Consider the following 12,823-nt stretch of genomic DNA (forward strand, 5'->3'; position numbering starts at 1 on the left):
TGTCACTGTTATGGGGGGCACTGTGGATGTCACTGTTATGGGGGGCACTGTGGATTTCACTGTTATGGGGGCACTGTGGATGTCACTGTTATGGGGGCGCTGTGGATGTCACTGTTATGGGAGCACTGTGGATGTCACTGTTATGGGGGCGCTGTGGATGTCACTGTTATGGGGGCGCTGTGGATGTCACTGTTATGGGGGGCGCTGTGGATGTCACTGTTATGGGGGCGCTGTGGATGTCACTGTTATGGGGGCGCTGTGGATGTCACTGTTATGGGGGCGCTGTGGATGTCACTGTTATGGGGGCACTGTGGATGTCACTGTTATGGGGGCACTGTGGATGTCACTGTTATGGGGGCACTGTGGATGTCACTGTTATGGGGGCACTGTGGATGTCACTGTTATGGGGGCGCTGTGGATGTCACTGTTATGAGGGCGCTGTGGATGTCACTGTTATGGGGGCACTGTGGATGTCACTGTTATGGGGGCACTGTGGATGTCACTGTTATGGGGGCGCTGTGGATGTCACTGTTATGGGGGCACTGTGGATGTCACTGTTATGGGGGCACTGTGGATGTCACTGTTATGGGGGCGCTGTGGATGTCACTGTTATAAGGGGCACTGTGGATGTCACTGTTATGGGGGCACTGTGGATGTCACTGTTATAAGGGGCACTGTGGATGTCACTGTTATAAGGGGCACTGTCACTGGGGCAGGAAGAGGACAGAAGGTACATGTGGTCCATCTGGAGCCTGGGAGCATACCCTTCAGGATTCTGGGCTGAAGAGCTTACAATCTGCTCAGGAGCTGCAGCGTGGCTGTTGATCTGAGTGCGAACAGCAGGGAAGTTTCCAGCAGAATCAGGACTGAGTATAATCCTCAGCATTGTGTGCGGATCAGTGGATCTGATGGTGGTGATGACCCTGCAAATACTGTTCAGTGCGATAGATGGTGGAGTGCGGTGTGATGTGTACCGCCTGGTGGATGGAGACGAATGTCACTTGTTACGTCATATACTCCAGTCACATCCAGAGCTGCATTTCCAGGATAACTGTAAGGTCTGGAGGCTCGTCCAGGATCTGGCATCAGCAAGGTGACCACAGTGTCTGCGGGCTGCGGTACATGGCGGCAGTATTCTGCTGACGGACAGCCTGGTGACGCTCTCCTGTGTGTATTCCTGACGAGATCTGCCTCTCCATCTGATACCATTGTGTCAGGTGATCAGTGGGCGCCCGCTGACAGTACCACATTGTTCTATAACTGGTGCCCGGGGGCATCGGCGCTCGCTGCCAAGTGTTGTGCCATACTTAATATACTCCCCATTCATGTATCACATGTAGCCAGTGTTAAAGGGCTGCTTTCTCCAGCAGCACAGAGGATTTCAGGAAAGGAGTATGCTTTCAAGAGAGTGAAGCCATCAGCCATAACAATAAAACCACTACCGGGTGACGTGAATGACACTGATCACCTGGGGACAATGGCACCTGTCGGGGGAGATAATTCAGGCAGCAAGTGAACAGTCAGTTCTGGAAGTTGATATATTGAAAGCAGGAATAATGAGCAAGCGCGAGGATTGGAGCGACAGTGACTAGATCATGATTGTGGGGTGTTATCGGGATGTAGGGGTTAGTACCTACCAAAAGTGGTCCAAGGAAGGACAACCAGGGACCAGGGACAGGATCATGGCCACCCATGGCTCATTGATGAGTGTGAGGGGGTGAAGGCTAGCCCGTCTGGTCCCGTCCCACAGAACAGCACCAGGTGCACTATGGTCTGATGAATCGCATTACATCATGTGGATGGCTGTGTGCACGGGAGTCACTTACCTGAAGAAGAGATGGCACCAGGTGCTCTGTGGGAAGAAGGCGGCCTGGTCTGATAAATCACATCACATTATGTGGATGGCTGGACCCACGGATGCCGCACTGACCACGTACAAGATGTGACTCCTCAGGACACCCGTGAGATCTGGTGGAGTCCGGGCCTCCATAGATCAGTGCACAGTATCGGGCAGGTGGTCGTACGTGTGTTATGACCACCTCTAGGGGAAGCCATGTTTGTGCATCTCCTGTCCTCATGTGAGACCTTTCTGTGACGGCCTGATAATCTGGAATATCTGATAATCCGGAATATCTGATAATCCGGCACCTGTTGGTCTCGTAGATGAAAGGTATTGTACTGCGGTGTATGGGAACGAGGTCACACGCAGGGAGACAGTCAGCAGTCTCATTAATGGCCTGTCACCAGGAATGTGATGAGGCGGCACATTTGGCCGTGTTTTGTTTCGGTGACCCCCAGAGAGGCCGCCGTCCTTGTATCTCCACAGTAAATTGTCTAATAACATGTAGCAAATAAGAGGGAGGTAAGTGGCCCTGGGGGATCTTCATGGCTAGAAGTGGTTACTGTCTCTACTGTGCGGGGATATTGCGGCGTATACTTCATCCTTAAAGGGGAAGACCACCGGTGGCACCCTGCAGGACCATGGGTGACAGTGGTGTGGCTGTATGTATGAGAATGGTGCAGCCGGCGTATGCCGCACACTGCTCCGGGGCCACACTGCCTTCCTCCTCACCTCATGTCACATTAGAAATTACTGCCCTCATGGTCAATATTCAGTATGGCGGTATTATTATTGGCACCCATCCAGGGCTGTATATAGCTCGTGCTGCCCTAGGCACTGAGTCTGAATCCTTTCTATCAGGGCCAGGATGGGGGGGCACAGTGCGGCACAATATACTGCACCCAGCATAACCAAGTACCACAGTGCGGCACAATATACTGCACCCAGCATAACCAAGTACCACAGTGCGGCACAATATACTGCACCCAGCATAACCAAGTACCACAGTGCGGCACAATATACTGCACCCAGCAGAACCAAGTACCACAGTGCGGCACAATATACTGCCCCAGCAGAACCAAGTACCACAGTGCGGCACAATATACTGCCCCAGCAGAACCATATACCACAGTGCGGCACAATATACTGCACCCAGCATAACCAAGTACCTCAGTGCGGCACAATATACTGCACCCAGCATAACCAAGTACCACAGTGCGGCACAATATACTGCACCCAGCAGAACCAAGTACCACAGTGCGGCACAATATACTGCCCCAGCAGAACCAAATACCACAGTGCGGCACAATATACTGCACCCAGCAGAACCAAGTACCACAGTGCGGCACAATATACTGCCCCAGCAGAACCAAATACCACAGTGCGGCACAATATACTGCACCCAGCATAACCAAGTACCACAGTGCGGCACAATATACTGCACCCAGCATAACCAAGTACCACAGTGCGGCACAATATACTGCACCCAGCAGAACCAAGTACCACAGTGCGGCACAATATACTGCCCCAGCATAACCAAGTACCACAGTGCGGCACAATATACTGCCCCAGCAGAACCATATACCACAGTGCGGCACAATATACTGCCCCAGCAGAACCAAGTACCACAGTGCGGCACAATATACTGCCCCAGCAGAACCATATACCACAGTGCGGCACAATATACTGCACCCAGCAGAACCAAGTACCACAGTGCGGCACAATATACTGCACCCAGCATAACCAAGTACCACAGTGCGGCACAATATACTGCACCCAGCATAACCAAGTACCACAGTGCGGCACAATATACTGCACCCAGCAGAACCAAGTACCACAGTGCGGCACAATATACTGCCCCAGCAGAACCATATACCACAGTGCGGCACAATATACTGCCCCAGCAGAACCATATACCACAGTGCGGCACAATATACTGCCCCAGCAGAACCAAGTACCACAGTGCGGCACAATATACTGCCCCAGCAGAACCATATACCACAGTGCGGCACAATATACTGCCCCAGCAGAACCAAGTACCTCAGTGCAGCACAATATACCGCCCCAGCAGAACCATATACCACAGTGCGGCACAATATACTGCCCCAGCAGAACCATATACCACAGTGCGGCACAATATACTGCACCCAGCAGAACAAAGTACCACAGTGCGGCACAATATACCGCCCCAGCAGAACAAAGTACCACAGTGCAGCACAATATACCGCCCCAGCAGAACCAGATACCACATTTGACTGTGGCAAATATAACTGTGTGGCCCCCCGTGTCCTGCTGTGACTGTGTGCCCCCCCCCAAGTCCTGCTGTGACTGTGTGCCCCCCCAAGTCCTGCTGTGACTGTGTGCCCCCCCAAGTCCTGCTGTGACTGTGTGCCCCCCCAAGTCCTGCTGTGACTGTGTGCCCCCCCATGTCCTGCTGTGACTGTGTGCCCCCCCATGTCCTGCTGTGACTGTGTGCCCCCCCCATGTCCTCCTGTGACTCCCTGCCCCTGTGCCCCCCATGTCCTGCTGCGACTGTGCCCCCCCCATGTCCTGCTGCGACTGTGCCCCCCCATGTCCTGCTGTGACTGTTTGCCCCCCCCATGTCCTGCTGTGACTGTGTGCCCCCCCATGTCCTCCTGTGACTGTGTGCCCCCCCGTGTCCTCCTGTGACTGTGTGCCCCCCCGTGTCCTCCTGTGACTGTGTGCCCCCCCGTGTCCTCCTGTGACTGTGTGCCCCCCCCCCCCGTGTCCTCCTGTGACTGTGTGCCCCCCCGTGTCCTCCTGTGACTGTGTGCCCCCCCCCATGTCCTGCTGTGACTGTGTGCCCCCCCATGTCCTGCTGTGACTGTGTGCCCCCCCATGTCCTGCTGTGACTGTGTGCCCCCCCATGTCCTGCTGTGACTGTGTGCCCCCCATGTCCTGCTGTGACTGTGTGCCCCCCCCATGTCCTGCTGTGACTGTGCCCTCCCCCCCATGTCCTGCTGTGACTGTGTGCCGCCCCATGTCCTGCTGTGACTGTGTGCCCCCCCATGTCCTGCTGTGACTGTGCCCCCCCCCCATGTCCTGCTGTGACTGTGTGCCCCCCCATGTCCTGCTGTGACTGTGTGCCGCCCCATGTCCTGCTGTGACTGTGTGCCCCCCCATGTCCTGCTGTGACTGTGCCCCCCCCCCCCATGTCCTCCTGTGACTCCCTGCCCCTGTGCCCCCTCCCCTCGGTCAGTTGTCTTACAGTAATAGTTTGGTTTGCAGCCGCTGACCAAGGAGCAGCACATTCCTGGGTCACATAGTAACAGCGCGCAGGGGCTGCTGCCTCCGGCCGGGTAAGTGGCTGTGCACGCTCACCTACATCAGGAGATCATTTATTTACTCCATGCATCAGCGTCCTGTACCCCGGGTGTGAGCGTCCTGTACCCAGAGTGTGAGCGTCCTGTACCCCGGGTGTGAGCCTCCTGTACCCAGAGTGTGAGCGTCCTGTACCCCGGGTGTGAGCCTCCTGTACCCAGAGTGTGAGCGTCCTGTACCCAGGGTGTGAGCGTCCTGTACCCCGGGTGTGAGCCTCCTGTACCCAGAGTGTGAGCGTCCTGTACCCAGAGTGTGAGCGTCCTGTACCCAGAGTGTGAGCGTCCTGTACCCAGAGTGTGAGCGTCCTGTACCCAGAGTGTGAGCGTCCTGTACCCAGAGTGTGAGCGTCCTGTACCCAGAGTGTGAGCGTCCTGTACCCAGAGTGTGAGCGTCCTGTACCCAGAGTGTGAGCGTCCTGTACCCAGAGTGTGAGCGTCCTGTACCCAGAGTGTGAGCGTCCTGTACCCAGAGTGTGAGCGTCCTGTACCCAGAGTGTGAGCGTCCTGTACCCAGAGTGTGAGCGTCCTGTACCCAGAGTGTGAGCGTCCTGTACCCAGAGTGTGAGCGTCCTGTACCCAGAGTGTGAGCGTCCTGTACCCAGAGTGTGAGCGTCCTGTACCCAGAGTGTGAGCGTCCTGTACCCAGAGTGTGAGCGTCCTGTACCCAGAGTGTGAGCGTCCTGTACCCCGGGTGTGAGCCTCCTGTACCCAGAGTGTGAGCGTCCTGTACCCAGGGTGTGAGCGTCCTGTACCCCGAGTGTGAGCGTCCTGTACCCCGGGTGTGAGCGTCCTGTACCCCGGGTGTGAGCGTCCTGTACCCAGAGTGTGAGCGTCCTGTACCCAGAGTGTGAGCGTCCTGTACCCAGAGTGTGAGCGTCCTGTACCCAGAGTGTGAGCGTCCTGTACCCAGAGTGTGAGCGTCCTGTACCCAGAGTGTGAGCGTCCTGTACCCAGGGTGTGAGCGTCCTGTACCCAGGGTGTGAGCGTCCTGTACCCAGGGTGTGAGCGTCCTGTACCCAGGGTGTGAGCGTCCTGTACCCAGGGTGTGAGCGTCCTGTACCCAGAGTGTGAGCGTCCTGTACCCAGAGTGTGAGCGTCCTGTACCCAGAGTGTGAGCGTCCTGTACCCAGGGTGTGAGCGTCCTGTACCCAGGGTGTGAGCGTCCTGTACCCAGGGTGTGAGCGTCCTGTACCCAGGGTGTGAGCGTCCTGTACCCAGGGTGTGAGCGTCCTGTACCCAGGGTGTGAGCGTCCTGTACCCAGGGTGTGAGCGTCCTGTACCCAGGGTGTGAGCGTCCTGTACCCAGGGTGTGAGCGTCCTGTACCCAGGGTGTGAGCGTCCTGTACCCAGGGTGTGAGCGTCCTGTACCCAGGGTGTGAGCGTCCTGTACCCAGGGTGTGAGCGTCCTGTACCCAGGGTGTGAGCGTCCTGTACCCAGGGTGTGAGCGTCCTGTACCCAGGGTGTGAGCGTCCTGTACCCAGGGTGTGAGCGTCCTGTACCCAGGGTGTGAGCGTCCTGTACCCAGGGTGTGAGCGTCCTGTACCCAGGGTGTGAGCGTCCTGTACCCCGGGTCTGTATTGAGAATTGGGGTTCGGGGGTGCTCTCTCCTTGCAGTTGTCACTGCACACTCATGTACGGCGAATCTCCTGACCATGAATGACAGGATGTCCTGTCACTGTCACTCCCAGTCCTGCATATGAAGAGTTAATAGCCGCAGACTGATTCCTCGTCAGTCAGGAGAAGGTAACGCGGCAGATTACAGGGCGTCCTCGTAGCATCCTAGTGTAGATGAGCCAACCAGAAAGCAGGACTGAACCCCACAGGTATGTACTGTAATGTACACCTACCGACCCTAGTGACAGGAAGATTACAGGGAGATGTGGATTAGATGTATATGTGGATTAGATGTATATGTGGATTAGATGTATATGTGGATTAGGTGTATATAAGATATAGGAGGATTAGGGGTATATGTGGATTAGATGTATATGTGGATTAGATGTATATGTGGATTAGATGTATATGTGGATTAGATGTATATAAAATATATGAGGATTAGATGTATATGTGGATTAGATGTTCTGTGGCTTAGCTGTATATACATCTCGGGGATTGATGTTGTGCGGATTAGATGTTTGCGGATTAGGTGTATCTAGATATGTGAGGGTTGATGTATTTAGGTTAGATGTATATAGATATAGGAGGATTAGGGTATATGTGGCTTAGTGTATTGAGGATTAGCATGTATCTGTGGATTAGCTGTCTGTGGGCTTCAGCTGTATATAACTTATGGGTTTAGATGTACTATGCGATATTGTGGATTAGCTGTATATGGCTTAGATGTCTGTGGGCTTCGCTGTATATGTGGATTCGGTGTTATCGCTATCGGGTTCGATGTTATTTCGGCTTAGTGTATCTCCGCATCGGCGGCTTCGGGGTCTCTGTGGCTTCGCTGTCTCTGCGCTTCGCTGTCTCTGTGGCTTCGCTGTCTCTGGGGCATCGCTGTCTCTGCGCTCTCTGTGGCTTCGCGTCCTGTGCTTCGATGTCTGCTCCGTGGCTTCGCTGTTCTGTGGCTTTCTGTTTCTCCCCTCTCTGCGGCTTCGCCTGTCTCTGGGGCTTCGCTGTGTCTGGGGTCTCTGTGCTTCGCTTTCTCTGCGGCTTCGCTGTCTCTGGGGCTTCGCTGTGTCTGGGGTCTCTGTGGCTTCGCTTTCTCTCGGCTTCGCTGTCTCTGGGTCTCTGTGCTTCTCTGTCTCTCCTGTCCTCTGCCGTTCTCTGTGTCTGCGGCTTCTCTGTGTCTTCGGCTTCGCTGCTCTGCTCTGCTCTGCGGCTTCTCTTGTCTGCGGCTTAGCTGTCTCTGGGCTTCAGCTGTCTCTCGCTCTGCGGCTTCGACTGTCTATGGGGCTTCGATGTCTCTGCGCTCTGCGGCTTCGCTGTCTCGTGGCTTCGCTGTCTCTGGGGTCTCTGCCGGTTCGCTGTCTCTGTGGCTTCCTGTTCTGGGGTCTCTGCGGCTTCGCTGTCTCTGTGGCTTCGCTGTCTCTGTGGCTTCGCTGTCTCTGTGGCTTCGCTGTCTCTCCCCTCTGCGGCTTCGCTGTCCTGTGGCTTCGCTGTCTCTGTGGCTTCGCTGTCTCCTCCCCTCTGGGGCTTCGCTGTCTCTGCGGCTTCGCTGTCTGTGCGGCTTCGCTGTCTCTGCGGCTTCGGTGTCTCTCCGCTCTGTGCGGGTTCGCTGTCTCTTCGGCTTCGCTGTCTCTCCGCTCTCGGCGCTTCGGGGTCTCTTGCTTCGCTTTCTGCCGCTTCGCTGTCTCTGTGGCTTCGCTGTCTCTGGGGCTTCGCTGTCTCTGCGCTCTCATGTGGCTTCCGCTTTCTCTGTGGCTTCGCTGTCGCTCCGTGGCTTCGCTGTCTCTGTGGCTTCGCTGTTTCTCCCCTATCTGGCTTCGCTGTCTCTGGGGACTTCGCTGTCTCTGGGGTCTCTGTGGCTTCGCTTTCTCTGCGGCTTTCGCTGTCTCTAGGGGTCTCTGTGGATTCTCTGTTCTCTGCGCTGTCTCTGCGGCTTCTCTGTGTTTCTGCGGCTTCGCTGTCTCTGCGCTGTGTCTGCGGCTTCTCTGTGTCTGCGGCTTCTCTGTGTCTGCGCTTCGCTGCTCTGGGCTTCGCTGTCTCTGCGCTCTGCGGCTTCGCTGTCTGGGGCTTCGCTGTATGCGCTCTCTGCGGCTTCGCTTCTGTGGCTTCGCTGTATCGGGGTCTCTGCGCTTCGCTGTCTCTGCGGCTTCTGTACTCTGGGTCTCTCGGCTTCGCTGTTCTCTGCGGTCTATGCGCTTCGCTGTCTTGGGTGTCTGCGGCTTCTCTGTCTCTGCGGCTTTGCTGTCTCTCTGTGGCTTCCCTGTGTCTGCGGCTTCGCTGTGTCTGCGCTCTCTGGGGCTTCTCTGTCTGTGGTGTGTCTGCTATGGGCTATGTAAGGGGATATGTGGTGATGTGTATGCGGATTAGCGTGTCTATGGCTTATTCGCTGTATGGATTGGGATTAGATGTAGATGGGGTATATGTGGATTAGATGTATATGAGGTTGTTCTGAGGTTCGATGTCTTGCGATGTGTAGCTGGGGTCTTCGGATTAGCTGTATGGGATCTGATGTAGATGGGGATTGTGGATTGATGTATGCGATATGCGGTTAGATGTACGATGGGGTATATGTGGTTAGTGTTGAGCTATGGCTTAGATGTGATGGGGTCTATGTGGTTAGATGTAGAGTTGGGATGTGTAGATGGGGTATATGTGGATTAGATGTGTATGAGGATGAGGTATGAGATATATGAGGATTATATGTGAGGATTATATATTGAATGGACTAGAAAAGCTGCAGAATCGATGTAACAAGTACATCAGTCTGAGGGGGACTATGTTGACTAAATGTGTAGTTTCAAAACTCTGACTCTATTCTTTCAGCATCCCCTCGTATCTAATATATAAAGCTGAGTGTGTGTATGTCCGCTAAAGGAATCCGCACCGTCACATTTACAGTCACGAAATTTGGCACACAGGTACATCAGGTGTCCGGGAAGGTTTTAGACCGGTCTCAGCTCCCTAGCATGTACTGTTCCTGAGATATTCCCCCAAAAAATGAATAAGCCAATAGAAGCCTGGTCACATGACCCTTATCAGCCAATAGAAGTTCACAGGCCCTTAGTCTCCACATACACACAGTTTTACACCAGGTTTCCATAACAAACCAGCCATTTTTCTTCACTGCTGTAGGTCAGCTTTAAAGCGGCGGGCGCTGTGGAGGTCTCTGTTAAGGGGGAAGGGAACAGTGGAGGTCACAGTTAAGGGGGCGATCTGCTATGGAGGTCAGTGTTAAGGGGCGAGGTGCTGTAGAGATCACTGTTAAGGGGGCGGGTGTTGTGGAGGTCACATTTTAAGGGAACGGAGCTCTGTGGAGGTCACTGTTAAGGGGGCGGGTTATTGTCCAAATAGCTGTTAACGAGACGGGGTACTGTGGAGGTCACTAATAAAGGGGCAGCCGCTGTGGAGGTCACTGTTGGGGTCCATTCACATGTCCGCAACTGTTTTGCGGTCCACAAATTTTGGATACACAAAAACACGGAGACCGGCCATGTGCGTTCTGCATTTTGCGGATTGCACATGGCCAGCACTATTCTTGTCTGCGGACAAGAATAGGACATGTTCTATTTTTTTGCGGGGCTGCGGAACAGAAGTGCGGATGCATCTTTTTGCGGCCCCATTGAAAATAAATGGGTCCGCACCCGTTCCGCAAAATTGAAGAACGGATGTGGACCCATTTTGCGGACGTGTGAATGGACCCTTAAAGGGGAGGGCACTGTGGATGTTACTGTTAAGGGGGCAGGCTGCTGTGGAGGTCACTGTTAAAGGGGCAGAGTACTGTAGATGTCACTGTTATAGTGGATACTGTGGATATCTTTTAACGACACACACAAACATTAAATGAGATTAAATATACCCGTGAGAAGCCAGGTCCTTCTGCTAGTATTAGATATACAGTACAGACCAAAAGTTTGGACACACCTTCTCATTCAAAGAGTTTTCTTTATTTTCATGACTATGAAAATTGTAGATTCACACTGAAGGCATCAAAACTATGAATTAACACATGTGGAATTATATACATAACAAAAAAGTGTGAAACAACTGAAAATATGTCATATTCTAGGTTCTTCAAAGTAGCCACCTTTTGCTTTGATTACTGCTTTGCACACTCTTGGCATTCTCTTGATGAGCTTCAAGAGGTAGTCACCTGAAATGGTTTTCACTTCACAGGTGTGCCCTGTCAGGTTTAATAAGTGGGATTTCTTGCCTTATAAATGGGGTTGGGACCATCAGTTGCGTTGTGGAGAAGTCAGGTGGATACACAGCTGATAGTCCTACTGAATAGACCGTTAGAATTTGTATTATGGCAAGAAAAAAGCAGCTAAGTAAAGAAAAACGAGTGCCCATCATTACTTTAAGAAATGAAGGTCAGTCAGTCCGAAAAATTGGGAAAACTTTGAAAGTGTCCCCAAGTGCAGTCACAAAAACCATCAAGCGCTACAAAGAAACTGGCTCACATGCGGACCGCCCCAGGAAAGGAAGACCAAGAGTCACCTCTGCTGCGGAGGATAAGTTCATCCGAGTCACCAGCCTCAGAAATCGCAGGTTAACAGCAGCTCAGATTAGAGACCAGGTCAATGCCACACAGAGTTCTAGCAGCAGACACATCTCTGGAACAACTGTTAAGAGGAGACTGTGTGAATCAGGCCTTCATGGTAAAATATCTGCTAGGAAACCACTGCTAAGGACACGCAACAAGCAGAAGAGACTTGTTTGGGCTAAAGAACACAAGGAATGGACATTAGACCAGTGGAAATCTGTGCTTTGGTCTGATGAGTCCAAATTTGAGATCTTTGGTTCCAACCACCATGTCTTTGTGCGACGCAGAAAAGGTGAACGGATGGCCTCCACAGTCACCGGACCTGAACCCAATCGAGATGGTTTGGGGTGAGCTGGACCACAGAGTGAAGGCAAAAGGGCCAACAAGTGCTGAGCATCTCTGGGAACTCCTTCAAGTCTGTTGGAAGACCATTTCAGGTGACTACCGCTTGAAGCTCATCAAGAGAATGCCACGAGTGTGCAAAGCAGTAATCAAAGCAAAAGGTGGCTACTTTGAAGAACCTAGAATATGACATATTTTCAGTTGTTTCACACTTTGTTGTTATGTATATAATTCCACATGTGTTAATTCATAGTTTTGATTCCTTCAGTGTGAATCTACAATTTTCATAGTCATGAAAATAAAGAAAACTCATTGAATGAGAAGGTGTGTACAAATTTTTCCTTATATACATCTATGTGGACTCTAGTTTCTCAGTTTTTTAGTTGGTGCTCTTTACAGGTTCCCTGGGAAATACTATAATTTCGGACTTTGGCATTAGTTGTGAAGCTTTCTTGAGTGTTGATGTTACACAGATTCCCTGCTGTCCTCTGCTAGGCCGCATCTGAAGCCTGTACTGAGCCGTTCTGTCCTCTGGCTCTTCATGGTTAGTACAGAGACACACTTACAGTTACCACTTGGCCAGTAAACCTATCCTAGCCAGTAGTTGTCTTCCTTTTTTTTTTTTTTTTTTGCTGGTGCTTCAGTCCAATAAAGTGCCAGTATTTTTACTGCTCTGCTTTTGGAGTCTGTGACAAAAATGTAACGGATCTCCTGGCACCCCGACCTGGTACCTCCGTTGAATGATGCTCCTAGCACTTCCCGAGGACTCCAAGCACTCCACTTGACACCGTAAGCACTGTAGACCCCACGAACCGCTGAAGCTTGGTTGAGGTCTCGCCGTTGAGGTCTCCACTGCTCCCGGAACAGATACCTGTGGTCTCCACTGCTCCCGGTACAGATACCTGTGGTCTCTACTGCTCCCGGTACAGATACCTGTGGTCTCTACTGCTCCCGGTACAGATACCTGTGGTCTCTACTGCTCCCGGTACAGATACCTGTGGTCTCTACTGCTCCCGGTACAGATACCCGTGGTCTCCACTGCTCCCGGTACAGATACCCGTGGTCTCCACTGCTCCCGGTACAGATACCCGTGGTCTCCACTGCTCCCGGTACAGATACCTGTGGTCTGCACTGCTCCCGGT

General features: G+C 52.9%; 1 protein-coding gene across 3 annotated transcripts in view; it reads left to right on the forward strand.

Moving 5' to 3' along the window:
* The window catches only part of MAPRE3 (microtubule associated protein RP/EB family member 3), an 80,976-nt gene that overhangs the window by 16,124 nt on the left and 52,029 nt on the right, over positions 1–12,823 (forward strand). Inside the window, exon 1 of one of the 3 annotated variants that reach the window (XM_044288971.1) lies at positions 5,145–5,160. The exons of the other annotated variants lie outside the window; for them this stretch is intronic. The gene's annotated coding sequence lies outside the window, so the exon portion shown is untranslated. Of the gene's footprint in view, positions 1–5,144; positions 5,161–12,823 lie in introns of those variants that run through there. 3 annotated transcript variants of the gene reach the window in all.

This window comes from Bufo gargarizans, chromosome 4, assembly GCF_014858855.1.
Source record: "Bufo gargarizans isolate SCDJY-AF-19 chromosome 4, ASM1485885v1, whole genome shotgun sequence".
In the NCBI taxonomy this organism is placed as follows: Eukaryota; Metazoa; Chordata; class Amphibia; order Anura; family Bufonidae; genus Bufo; species Bufo gargarizans.